The sequence below is a fragment of the Pongo abelii genome, chromosome 2 (genome assembly GCF_028885655.2).
Source record: "Pongo abelii isolate AG06213 chromosome 2, NHGRI_mPonAbe1-v2.0_pri, whole genome shotgun sequence".
In the NCBI taxonomy this organism is placed as follows: domain Eukaryota; kingdom Metazoa; phylum Chordata; class Mammalia; order Primates; family Hominidae; genus Pongo; species Pongo abelii.
The window spans coordinates 93,671,549-93,684,816 of NC_085928.1; the positions used below are offsets into that span (position 1 = coordinate 93,671,549).

Sequence of the window (13,268 nt, forward strand, 5' to 3'; positions counted from 1 at the left end):
AAGGAGTATAAATAATTGAGTATACTGAAACCCTAAGGTGATCATTCTTGATCACCTTAGGCTGGAGAAAGTGGCTGGAGAAAGTTTGGGCATATCTAAAACCTATTTACAAGACCATCTATGCACAGCATCTACATGAGCCTAAGAATGCACGTAACTTGGTTTTATTAAACACTTTTGCATCTGTGAATCTAGATGTAGGATTTAGCTTAGTACAGTTAAGATCACTCTGCCTCGTATAGTCTGAAGTCGGGTAATATGCCTTAAGATTTGTTCTTTTTGCTTAGTCTTGGTTTGTCTATGCAGGTTCTTTTTTGGTTCCATATGAACTTTAGGATTGTTTTTTCTAGTTCTGTGAAGAATGATGATGGTATTTTGATGGGAATTGCATGGAATCTGTAGGTCGCTCTTGGAAATATGGTCATTTTCACAATATTGATTCTACCCATCTATGAGCATAGGATGTGTTTCCAGTAATTTAACGCTGTGGGGGGTGGGGGAAAGAAAACAAAATCATGTTGTACATTAAAAGAGAAAAATGTAGATTGTCTCTAGAGTGGAAAACTGTTGTCACTTTCTCTTGCAGTGAAGACTCATTCATTCAACAATAGTTGGGTGCCTACTATGAGCCAGGTTATGCGTGAGGCCCTGGAAATGCAACGGTACACAAAGATACACATAGTCCTTGCCACATGGAGCTACCAGTTCAGCTGGGGAGATAGACAATATCAAACAGCCATACCAAAAACTGTGAAAGTGCTTTCATGAAGGAAAAGTTCCAGATGTTATGACAGTGTGTCTTAGGGGCTTTGACCTCATTAGGGAACATGGGAAAGTTTCAATTGAGCTGAGATGGGAATAGGAGTTAACAAGTGAAGGAAGGGAGGAAAGCACATTAAGGGCAGAGAAAGCAGCAGGTACAAAACCCAGGGCCAGAGGAAGCAGGGTTGGCATCACCAACAAAGAGAGGACCACGTGCCCCTGGAGGGGGTGGGGGGAGAGGATACTCCTCTCCCATCTGATCTTGAGATTGTTTCCACCTGTGATGACTTTGCTCTGAACTCTTCTCTTTCGCAGAGTGATGGTTAAAGCCCAATGGAAAATGCAACCACATTTCTCCCCTTTTTTGTGCATTTACTTTGGAAATTTCTAATATAGAAGAAAAGATTTTTGTTTTACAAACTTGAGAATGAGCATGAGTAGCTCCTTACCATTTCCCCCATGGGGAGGGTGTGTGTGTGGGTAAAGAATCGGTTATCATTCATTGTCTACGGGCCTCTTATGAAATGCTTAGAAATACTCAGTTCCATTTAAATTAAGGATCTGCAACCCTGGGTCTGACTGAATTAGCTTTTGCCAAAAGGCCATCAGTTCTAACTAACTGTGGCTTTGAAGATCTTATGTATTCCAGTGTGGTGTAAATTATCCTTTGGGGGCATGTGCTGGTAATTCTCCATTCCCCGCCGTCCTAGTCTATTAGGCGACCTTGTCTGCCCTGCTTGTTGACCCAGGAGGTTGACTGTGTCACCTGGGCTTCCATGTCTCTGTCTTCCAGTTTGGCTTGGTCAATGGGAGGTACTGGAAAGAGATCAGGCAATGGGCAGAGAGAGAGAGAGAGATGGGGGATGTTTACTCCCATGGAAGTCTTTCTCATTATGTTTTTCAGGGTCTGTGTCCCTTCAAGGCTGCAGCAATGATGATAGTTGTCCCACCCCCCACCCCTACCCCACCCACCTTTACCTCACCAGGCTCTGATAACATGTTCTCTTTCTTTGCTTTTTTAGGCCCAGGATACTAAAGGCATCCTGCTGTAGCTAGTCCCAGGGGCTTCAAATCCTTACCTTGTAACCCAAGCTCCACCTCTGAAAATAGTTTATTTCTCTTCAAAGTTGCAGATGAGTGTGACATCTGTGTCCTGTCAGGATTCTGACTGATGCCATCAGAATCTGGTTTTTGGCTGCCCATTTTATTCTCTCCCTTCCAAAACCTGAATAGGCTTCAGATGGAGATAACTAGGGACCAGAAGAAGGATGGTGAAATTCCCAGGATTATACAAGCTCACTTTCCTCTCTTTGGGCCCAAAGTAGATCAGTCTCTGGAGAAACGAAGGACACTGTTTGTCATCATATATCTGTCTGGCTGTCATTCAGGACCTAATTGGACTCTCTTAAATTTCATTCTTTTCGTGCTTGTCATGTTTCTGGGCCCCTGAGAAATTTCTTGCCATGTGTATTCTGAAGCAAGACATTTTGACATAGCCATTTTGATGCTGTGGATATTTTAATCTTCAAAGTGCAAAGAATAAAATATAGGTCACAGACACAATAGACATCTTCACACCCTCCTGGGCCCTGTGCCTCATCCTTGTACCTCACCTTCACTTGAATTGTATTTTTACTTTGTAAAAATATTCTTACATATATGCAAAACTCAAGAGAATAGTATGGATTCTCATGTATCTGTCATCCAGCTTCCATGATGATCAACCTATACTTGAGTACATGTATTTTTTTCTTTTCTTTTCTTTTTTTTGAGACAGAGTTTCACTCTTGTTGCCCAGGCTGGAGTGCAATGGCATAATCTTGGCTCACTACAATCTCCACCTCCCAGGTTCAAGCAATTCTCCTGCCTCAGCCTCCCAAGTAGCTGGGATTACAGGTACCCACCACCATACCTGGCTAATTTTTTGTATTTTTGGTAAAGACAGGGTTTCACCATGTTGGTCAGGCTGGTCTTGAACTCCTGACCTCAGGTAATCCTCCTGCCTCAGCCTCCCAAAGTGCTGGGATTACAGGCGTGAGCCACCACACCTGGCCTGTGTGTTTCTTTTTTTGCTGATGTTTAAAGCAAATCCTACTCAATTATTTCATCTATAAATACTTAAGTATGTTTATTTAGCAGATAAGGACTTTAAATGTAATCACAGTAGCATGCAATAAAATAAGCAAGCATTCTTTAATATATGATAAATAGTCCATGTTTGATTTTCATTCATTTCCTCACTTTTTTTTCAGTTGAGTTTTTACAATCATAAGCTGTATGACATCCATGCATTGCCTTTGGTTGCTATGTCTCTTGGATTTTCTTTAATTTCTATCAATCCTCCACCTTTAAATTTTCTTATTGAAGTGTAACAAAAACAGCAAAAGTGCACACATTTTAAGTGTGTAGCTTAATAAATGTTTCCAAAATAAAGATCCCATGTAACTATTTCTCAAAGATGTAGAAGATATCACTCACTGGCACCCAGAAGTTTCCTGGTCACTAAGTGAACACCTGCTCTGCAAGATATACACCATTTTAATAATCATAGATTGATTTTATCTGTTTTAAACTTCATAAAAATAAAATAATACAGCATGTTATCTTTTGATCTATCTTTGGGGAATTTCAACTGTCTTTTAGGAAAAAAAAACTTATTGGGGTATAGTGTGTATATAATAAACTGTGCCCATATAAAATTCATTCATTGAGCTTTAAAAGAGGGATACACCCATGAGTCCACCACCAAAATCAAAATACAGAACATTTCTGCCACTCCTAAAACTTTCCTTGTACCACACTGTGGACATTTCCTCCTGTCACTCCCAGCTCTCAGGCAACCGTTGATTTTGTTTTCTGTCACTAGCGGTGATTTTGCATTTTCTAGGATTTTTAATGAATTGACTCATAATATGAACTCCCTTATGTCTCGCTTCCTTTAGTGAACATAATGACTTGGAGAATAGTGGTTGCATGTGTTAATGTTCCTTTATATTGCAGAATAGTATTCCATTGTATGGTTATTTGACATTTTGTGTATCCATTCACTTGGTTCACATATGGGTTGTTTACATGTTTGGATGATTATGAATAAAGCTGCTTATGTATAGATATGTGTGGACATGTTTTCATTTCTCTTGATAAAAATGTTAGAGTGGTACTTACCCAATTTACCTAGTACTCTTTCTTCCATCCTACATTCTATGCTTTCATCTGGGAAATTTTTATTCTGCCCAAATAACCCCCTTTAGTTCCTTTTAGTGTTTCCTTTAATGTGGATTTTATCTTCTTGCAGAGATATGTTAACATTCTGGCAGGTGGATACAACATAAGCAAGTTATATTTATTTAATCCAGAAACGATATTTTTCACACTCTCTGGTCTATTTCTGGTTTGTCCTAACAATTCAAGCCTTTTGAGTTTCTCAAATGAAATTCCGGGGTGTTGACTATGGCCTTTGTCCTTAGTGACTTCTAAATTGCAATTTTGTTTGTCTCCCCAACACTGTTAGACTGACAAAATGGCTTCTTCGTTTTTGGTCTTTTAGCGCTGATTTTTGCTTAGTTTATTGGTCTCTTCATATATCTGCAGTTTAGGAATTTGAAAATATCTCAAGGGGAAATTATATTAGGAGTATTGGGCTCACTTTTCTTTGGTTCACCGTTCTCACAAATCTTAGTCCCTCAAGTCCTAGCTGCTGCTTCTATAGCCCTTAACTTCCAAACTTCCCTCTCTAGCTCAGAAACTGCATCAAGCTCTAGCTGCTGCTTTCTACTTGGTTTATTCCCTGACAATGCAAATTTACAAATGCCCTTAGGACATAAAGTTGCTTTAACTATAGAGCTCACCTCAATGGGCTTTCTTTCCCTGAAGCATCTAGGATGCTTGAATCTTGCATGCCTTGGTTGTTCTTTGATGCTTTTGAACAGCTCTTTTTTTTTTTTTTAATTTATGCATCTATCACAATTATTTTCTGCAGGAGGATTAGTCTGATGTATGAAGTTATTCATTCATAGCCAGAAGCATAACTTTTTCAGTCATGTTTTAAGAAAAGCCCTCCACTCCCACCCCCCACACACCATTTTTTAAAATGCCATTTGTTTGTTGAAAAGATATGCCATTCACACCCTCTTTGAATTCTTCACACATTTGATTTCTGATTTGCATTTTTGTAGTCATTCTTAAACATGTTTTTTCTGTTTCTGGTAAATATTTGGTTATATATCATAGGATGTTAATATATCTCCCTATGATAGTAACATTAATATATCACAGGGAGCATCACACCATGAGCCATAAAACGAAAAGGTTCCTGAACTTTGCTCCAGTGGAATCACCTAAAGCATCTCAAATTAAAATTACTGATGCTCTTACCTCAGACATTGTGATTTGATTGATTTGGTACACGACCTGAACATTAAGATTTTTAAGAGTTCCCCAAGTGATTCTAATGTGCTTCAAAGCATGGGAACCACTGACGTAATGTCCGATTATCCCACATTTAGTTAAGTTAGGATTGATCACAGATTTCACATGTTGTTAGTGTGATGCCATAAATATCACGTTTCCAATTAAGCTTTTAAGGCAAAGGTTTTGCAGCTATGAATGGTGGTTGCCTAGACCCATTATTTCATTAAGAGCTGTGAAATGGTGATTTTCTAAATCTGTCATTCCTCCTTTTATTAACTGTGATTCCTCTATAAGGAAAAATGTTCCCTCCATGTCGTGTGGTTACTTTAAAAGGTTGTCCATACAGGAAAGGCAGGGTAAGTGTTTAATTTCCCCTAGTTTCTTTATGTTAATGTTTTTTAAATCATAAGTTGGTGTGCTGGCAACTTCTAAGGGTGACCATTGATTATTTTACTCTTAAGAAATGTTTGAATGTTTGTGTATTTGATCTATTTCATTCTACCTCTTTCACTGTTTTTATTGAAGTTGATTTGTCTTGGCCAGTGGGAGCCACTTTCAAGTTAGCTCCAAGTCCCTTTGACATTACTCTAGTAGGTTTTGATAGCTTTCCACAACAAACTTTGTCAATTCATCATGTCTATTTCCTGGAGCAGATCTGGAATAAGTCATTTCTTTAAGAATCCCTCGTCCCTTTCAGTGAGAAGAAATGCTTAAAAGTCCAAAATAGAGGCACTAAGTACAACCTTGTCCTTATCTCTCAGCCTATTCATTTCTCTCAATTTACTTGACTAATCATAATAATAACATAATTCAATTTTTTACCACATACTGTATGTATGTTTTAGGATACTTCTCTGCACCTCAGTGTTCACGTCTATGAAATGGGAATGATAATTGAAATAATCTAGGCATAATGCTTCTCCCATTGGCTTTACAATAGACAGCCAATAGGAATAATGGTGGTGATAATAGTAATTATGTGGCAATAATGGTAGTAGTGATGGTAGCAGTTCAATTTTTCAACAAATTATTCCTAATGTAAGCACTGGACATAGGCAGTAGTAGTGATGGTCATAGTAGTTATTTTTTAAATAAATATCATACCCTTCCTATATGTGAGGTACCGTATTGAGTACTAGAGATGGAATGGTAAATGAGACAGGCATAGCCCTTATCTTTAAGGAATGGTAAATGAGACAGGCATAGCCCTTATCTTTAAATGAAAGACACACTGGCAAATATAAATTACTTTTGATCAAAAAGCATTTACTTAGGTAATTCTCTAACTTCTACTAAAATTCCAAGAAGTTTCATACCAAAATCAAAATGACTGCTTCAAAGTGGTGCTATCAAAGTGGCCATAGTGAAATGTCTCCTACCCAAGTGTCCTATGCATTTTGCTGAGTCTTTTTTTTTTTTCTCTAAGCACCTTTCCCTTGAGAACTAGTTTTAATGAAGGGGGTTCTTTTGCAGTGGCTCAGAGGGTTGAAACTGGAGCTTCTCTTCTCTCTCTACCCCTGGTGCTGCCAGGATTCCCAGACAGCAGCTGCTTACCAAGGAGATCCACCTGTCTTGGAAATGGAATGAAGCCCCACCAGCCCTCCCCATGACTTGGCCTCAGAGGAGGAGAAAGGTGCCATCAAAGCAAGGGTTTCTATAGAACCCAGAGTCAGGAAGCCCCTTGGCTTTCTCTGTTACTTTAGAGTGAAAATGAGGTCACAGGATGTCCCTTTCTGTGAATGATTGAATAAAAGACCAAGAGAAAACCTTCTCCGTGTCCAACAGCTAAAAGTATCCTCATGCTGTGAAGCACTCACTTTTTTGGCTTTTTATGTAGTAGCCAAAAGACAGTCTCAGCAGGACAGGAGCACAGGATGCTGGAGAGGTGAGAGCAGTTATTTTCCTCCTCTCACTTCTGGTGATGCCTACTTACTTCATAGCGGGGGGAAAGCCTCTTAATTGGAAAAAGAATAACACAAATTTTTCAGCGTTTTGCCACTCTTGATCTTGCATTATTTTCTCTTACTACATAGGAACTCATCAGGATTCTTCCTCCTCTTGATCATTGTATCCATCCATAGGAATTTATCCAGCTCCCTTTTGTGGAAAGTGAACTGTTTTAACGGTAGGACATGCCCAAGTCTGGTAACCTTGAGGATCTTGTTGTCTAGAGGATGAAGGTAAAATTAATTCATTCTGGCCAGGCATGGTGGCTCATGCCTGTAATCCCAGCACTTTGGGAGGCCAAGGCGGGTGGATCATGAGGTCAAGAGATCGAGACCATCCTGGCCAACATGGTGAAACCCTGTCTCTACTAAAAATATAAAAATGAGCTAGGCGTGGTGGTGCTCGCCTGTAGTTCCAGCTACTCTGCAGGCTGAAGCAGGAGACTCACTTGAACCTGGGAGGTGGAGGTTGCAGTGAGCCGAGATTGAGATGGCGCCACTGCACTCCAGTCTGGGCGACAGAGCAAGATTCTGTCTCAAAAACAAAACAAAACAAAAAACAAAAACCCACATTCATTCTACAAAGCTTAATTGATTCTGCACAGGATTCTTGGGCCTGGGTTACAGTCAGGAATCCACTAGAAAATGCTCCTATTCTCCTGAGCAGGGTTGACAAATTAAGACCAAATTCAGCTGTGGCCTGTGTGTCTGACCCTTTGAGCTAATAATAGATTTACGTATTTAAAGTATTCTTTTTTAAAAATGCAAGAGACTATATATATATGTGGCTCACAAAGGCAAAAATACTTGCTGTCTGCCCATTTAAGGGAAAAGTTTGCCAACCCTGCTCTTGGACATTTATCACGAGGCTGCTTTTTCTATTATATAAACGTCATGAGTATGGGCTCAGAGTTCAAATCCTGACTCGGCCACTTACTATGCAGTCTTAGGCCAGTGGCTTCACTCCTCTGAGCTTTTAATCTGTCAAAAGAAAATACTAAGAGTCAGCCAGGCAGCAAATATTTATGGAGTATCTACAACTTGCCAGGAATTTCTATGCATGGGGCATGGAGTCAGATAATAAACATACACACAAATAGATGACTTAAATTCCTATAAAACCATGAAGACAAATGGAGCCAGGTAGTAGAGGTGGGGATAGGGTAGTGTGGTTGGGGGGTTTATGTCCAAGAAAACGGCTTATGAAGGAGGGGAGTGGTCAACTGGCCAAATGCCACTAAGTGGTTCAGTAAAGGGAGGCCAGAAATTGGCCACGGGCTTTGGCAAGATGTGGTTTATGAGGGAGATGCTATGAGTGGCCTTTGGCCTTTATGTGTTCATAATAAAAAGAAAAATGGTGATTCTGGCTTTTTAAAGAACCTGGAGTAATCTTTCAAAGGAAACAAATAGGCTGAATTTAAAAAAACTTCTGCAAGTAATTTTATATTTCTGACTCTAACAATTGTATTATAGATAATAGGGAACAAAGAAATTAATGACTGCCTGCTGTCCTTTTAGTTTGTGTCCCTGAGATTTGCTGCAGTATTCCAAAATTATCCTGCTCTTAGGGTGCTAATTGGAAACATTTTTCAATTAAAATCTTTTATAGGCTGGGTGCAGTGGGGCATGCAGTAGCTCTAACTACTCAGGAGGCTGAGGTGTGAGGATTGCTTGAGCCCAGGTGTTTGAGGCTGTTGTGCGTTGACGATAGTACCTGTGAATAGCCACTGCACTCCAGCCTGGGAAATAGAGTGAGATGCCATCTCTAAAATAAGGTATTTTCCATATGGGAATGCAAAAGAAATCATGTTAAAACAAATCCCTGTGACTTTTAAATGCATGTCTAAGCCAATATTTGCAAACAGCATTTAGGGTGAATTCGCATGGAACACTTCGGGTTTCTAACACAGAGAGGTATTCTCCCAAACTTCTTCTCCTCTTTCTCATTTATCACAAAGATTTTTTCATCTTGGTGCTTGTCTGCAGCATCAGAGGAAACTCTGGCCACACAGCGCTGCATTACTGGAGAGAAAACGCTGGTGCCGTTACCCCAGGATAGAAAAGAAGAAAAAAGACCAATGTCTATTAATTGCGATTTCTCAAGCAGAGTGATGCCTTTAACACTCTGTAATGAAAGTTTTTATATGCGAGAGGGATTACCTACACTGGGCTGTTACTATCCTTTGATGTGCCTCAGAAATATTACAGAAGTTATTAAAGAATCAATTGTGGGAAGCCAACTGCCCTACTCGGGCAGCTTCTTGCTTTGCCCCTGGCTAATTTATGTAGCGGTGAATTTTCTTTCTTCGTCTCCTAGTTAAGTTTGTTAGCTTTTGAAAAGTTTTTTTTTTTTCTTTTCTTTTAGAGTGGTGTGAGAGTAGATTGGCAACCCATTTAAGTTCAGGATAGCAAATGAGTTGAGACTAACAGTGTCTATCTAGGCACATGTCAAACATGTATGTGTCCCCAGAACTCACTGAAGTTGGCTTTCACCCATTCTACAGATGAGGAAAGTGAAGCTCAGAGGAGTCAGGACATGGCCAAGGTCACGGTGCCAATTGGATGCCCACCCACAAATGTGAAACAGGCTCATGTTACTCAAAGTCCAGTGATTTCTACTTACAGTATAGTAGCTCTGTGTCCAGAGAGAAGGTTAAAATTGTTTAAAACCTGGAAACTGATGAAATATGAAGAGATCATATGTTGTGAGCCTGTGCGTTCCCCAGATTTCCACTGAACTGGAAATTGTTGGGACACCACCATGGGTCTGAAACCTTTCCCTGGCAGCTGGGCTTGGTGTCCGCAGAGGCGCGCTGTGGCTTGTGGTTAAATCGCGCAGATGGAAACCAGGCAGTGCTTGGGTATGGGCTCATGCTTTCTCCTCGCTTGCCCAAATTAAGCTGCCTAACTGTGTTCCTGGGGAGGCTGAAGGTTTGTTAAGGGTCAGCTAGCATTTCCTAACAGCTCTCCAGAATGCGAGGAGCATGCAGTTTCCTTTCCCAAGTGATGACAGACAGTCATTGCAGAATAGCTCGAAAGATTTTTCTAAATTTGGACTGCTTTTATTTGGCTCCTTATATTAAATCCAAAGGACCTCACATAACGCCATCTTTTGTACAACTGTTTTGATCCATGATTTTATAGCTTCTCAAGTCAGAAATGTTCCAAGTATGTACAGATTACTGCTTTATACTTAAATATAATAATTTGTTGTATTTCTAATACTTACTGTGTGTTTACTGTGGGGGCAGGTATTGTACTAACAGCTTTACACATATTATTTGATTTAGCTTTTGCAGTAGTTGTAGAGCTTTCATTATTCCTCTTATACAGGTAGGAAAGCGGGGGGTTAAGTCACTTGATCAAGATCACACAGCTAATTCATGGTGCAATCGGGATGTGGAATCAGGTGGTTTGACTCATGTCTGATATTCCTAACTATTGCCTCCCTAGTGCAGATTAATAAAGCCTTTGAGGATATTTTGGGCACATTTCTTTTTATTAAATTGCTTTAAAGGTTATTTTTTTCTTACAGATTTCGTTTAGGCTTGTGGCAATCTACAGTTGTATTTTGCATAGAAGGAAACTAACACCCCAAGAAGTAAAATGTCCACAGCATGATTCTTCTTACACTCTCCCATCCTTGCCCCTTTTTCTCTGTTCTCTTTTGCTCACAAGATACCTACCTCTGAAGGAGTTCAGTGTCAGGTTTCAAGATTCTGCGTTATTGATAACTTGCTTAGTGTCCAAAGGCTGGAGAAGCTATGTTGCATTGTCTCCTCTGGGTCTAGAAATAACCTCTGTTGTATTGTCTAAGAAGGTAGTGAGGGAAAGAAATCCATTCTCAAAAGAGAACTTTAGTTTTTAACCCTTTCCTCAGTGACAATGAATTTTAGAAAATTTATTTACATTAAGGTTTGTTGATTAATTGAGACTAAGATAAAGATACTAAGAAGTATGTCCTTCCCATGATTTTTGGAGTTAGGGTCAAATTATGGCGTTAGCTTGTTCTAGAAAGTTTATCTCCGAGGTATTCTTTTGAGCAATCAGATTTTGGCCGCATTTTTATCCGATTAGTTTTGTGAGCCAGACCTGGAAGTCAGGACTAAATTATATTCTGTGCCTTTGTCACCTCTTTACGTCCCTGCGGAAACTGTCATCTGCCAGCATTTGGAGAAGACGTGCTGTCCTACAACACCTCTTCTGTATTCAAGTCATCTTTACTACAGAAACAAAAGACATGGAGCCCCTTGGTAACGGGCCATGTCGACTTGGAGCTAAGATAGTTGTTCGGAAAAGAAGTACAGGTGTAGAAACACAGCATGTGCTAAAAGTAGTTCCTGTGGAAAACCTGGTCCTTCTATCCCCTGTGGTTACTGAGTGAGTAGAACTCCTGGCAGAAATCAGAAAAATCGTTCTCATACATCATTTACTCTTTCACCACTAACCACTCTTAGAGGAACCAATCATTTAAGAATTAGGCAACCCCTGAAGATGTCTGTGGCTGTCTTCATGATTTTCACTCATTTTTGAAACTTAGCAGTTGCAATTAAAAAAAAAAAAAAAAAAAAGGCAGTGCTTTCCCAAATTCTCCGCAGCCAAGAGCACATTCCAGTTGAATCTAGAGACTGGCACAAAAATAATTTCAATTTTCAGAGTCCTACCCGTGGTGTTTCATGCATCCATCTCTAAATCCCACTAGAAGATGCTGGTAGTCTGCCCAGTTCTGTGTAGCTGTTTGGTACAAACAACAGCTAACTCTTTTTTTCATGTTTCGTCTCAGAAGAAACTAGATTTTCTGTATTACCCAAAGTGATTTATTGTTTGCCATGCAAATGAGGAGAGTCGGATTTTAAAATAGCATTAAGATTGTTCTAGAGGAAAGGCATGGTCCCCACGTAAGTCATTATCTGGGGATGCCGTGCGACACACGCACATGGTCGCATATGGTGGCAGTGGATGGACTGAGGCCCAGAGAGACAATTTGATGGATTTCTTTGAGACTCTGAATTAGACAGTGCCTCCGGAGATGAAAGAAGGCTATTTTTCATAAAGTTATCTCCCCTCCCCCTGCCAACTTCTCCACTTCTGTAAGTGTTAATTTTTTTCCTCTTGGTCTAGGGGATGGGCCCCTGGATTAGGTTGATGACAGATTAATGAATGGACAGGTCCAGCAAGCACAGGCATTGTTGCCGTCTCCCTCTGCATTTCTGCATGGATCCCCTTGATGTAAATCAGAATAATAGTTAGTGAAACAATGCGCAGGTGTTGGAAAAATAGGCTCTTATTTTTAGGCTCTCTGGAAAATTTTCCCATTATTTGATTTTGGTGGTTTCAGTCATATCGTCTAATACAGTTTCATACAAATGTAATCTGGCTTCCCCAGCCTAGTACAACCCAAATCAAAATGATATTATACCTCTTCACAGCTGTAAATCCTTCCTCAAATTAAAGCTCTGAAACCTACTCTGCTAGAAGTCTACAGAGGAGGAGGGGTGCCTCAAGCTCCACACCAAGAACAGCATTAAGCATCTAATGACAACTTGACAGAGACTTTTATCTGTTGTCCCCTGTGAAATAAAATCTTCAAAGTTATCTGCCTCCTCTTTGAAACTTAGCACAGGCTGTACTTGGCCAGGTGTCTCAAAGCTGATATCAAGAGGGCAAAGATTGAGAGCTGTTTTTTACCCAGTTATTTCTGTGCTTTTTTTTTTTTTTTTAAATGACCTGGGAAGAAGTGAGAGTAAATTTGACATGTGGCTATTTTCCAAAAAAGGTTAAAGAATCCTAACAGGGACTCAGGTAAGACATTGATTTAATTGAATTCATCAATTAACCAATGAATTAATTACTCTATAAACTGGAGTGAAGTCAAGATAGGACAAGGAGTGGGTCAGTCTTGGGTGAGAGGAAGGATTAGAAAGCTGGAGATCTAGATGAGCTGGATTTCCTGGCAAAGTTCAACTGTAAGTGTTGAGTGGATGGGCAGGGGCCTGGCAGAGTCTCAGGGATGGCGTAAGGCTCACATAGTAGGCAGACACTGCGAAGACAAATGCTGGGTTAAGTGTCTCTTGCATCTAGAACACAATTAGTTCCCAGAGAGGCTTGTGGTGGTGGTACAGTGACTCCTTTTTTGTGTTACTATTTCAG

General features: G+C 40.0%; 1 protein-coding gene across 27 annotated transcripts in view; it reads left to right on the forward strand.

Moving 5' to 3' along the window:
• FHIT (fragile histidine triad diadenosine triphosphatase) overlaps nt 1-13,268 on the forward strand; it is a 1,506,756-nt gene that overhangs the window by 596,814 nt on the left and 896,674 nt on the right. The window lies entirely within an intron of this gene.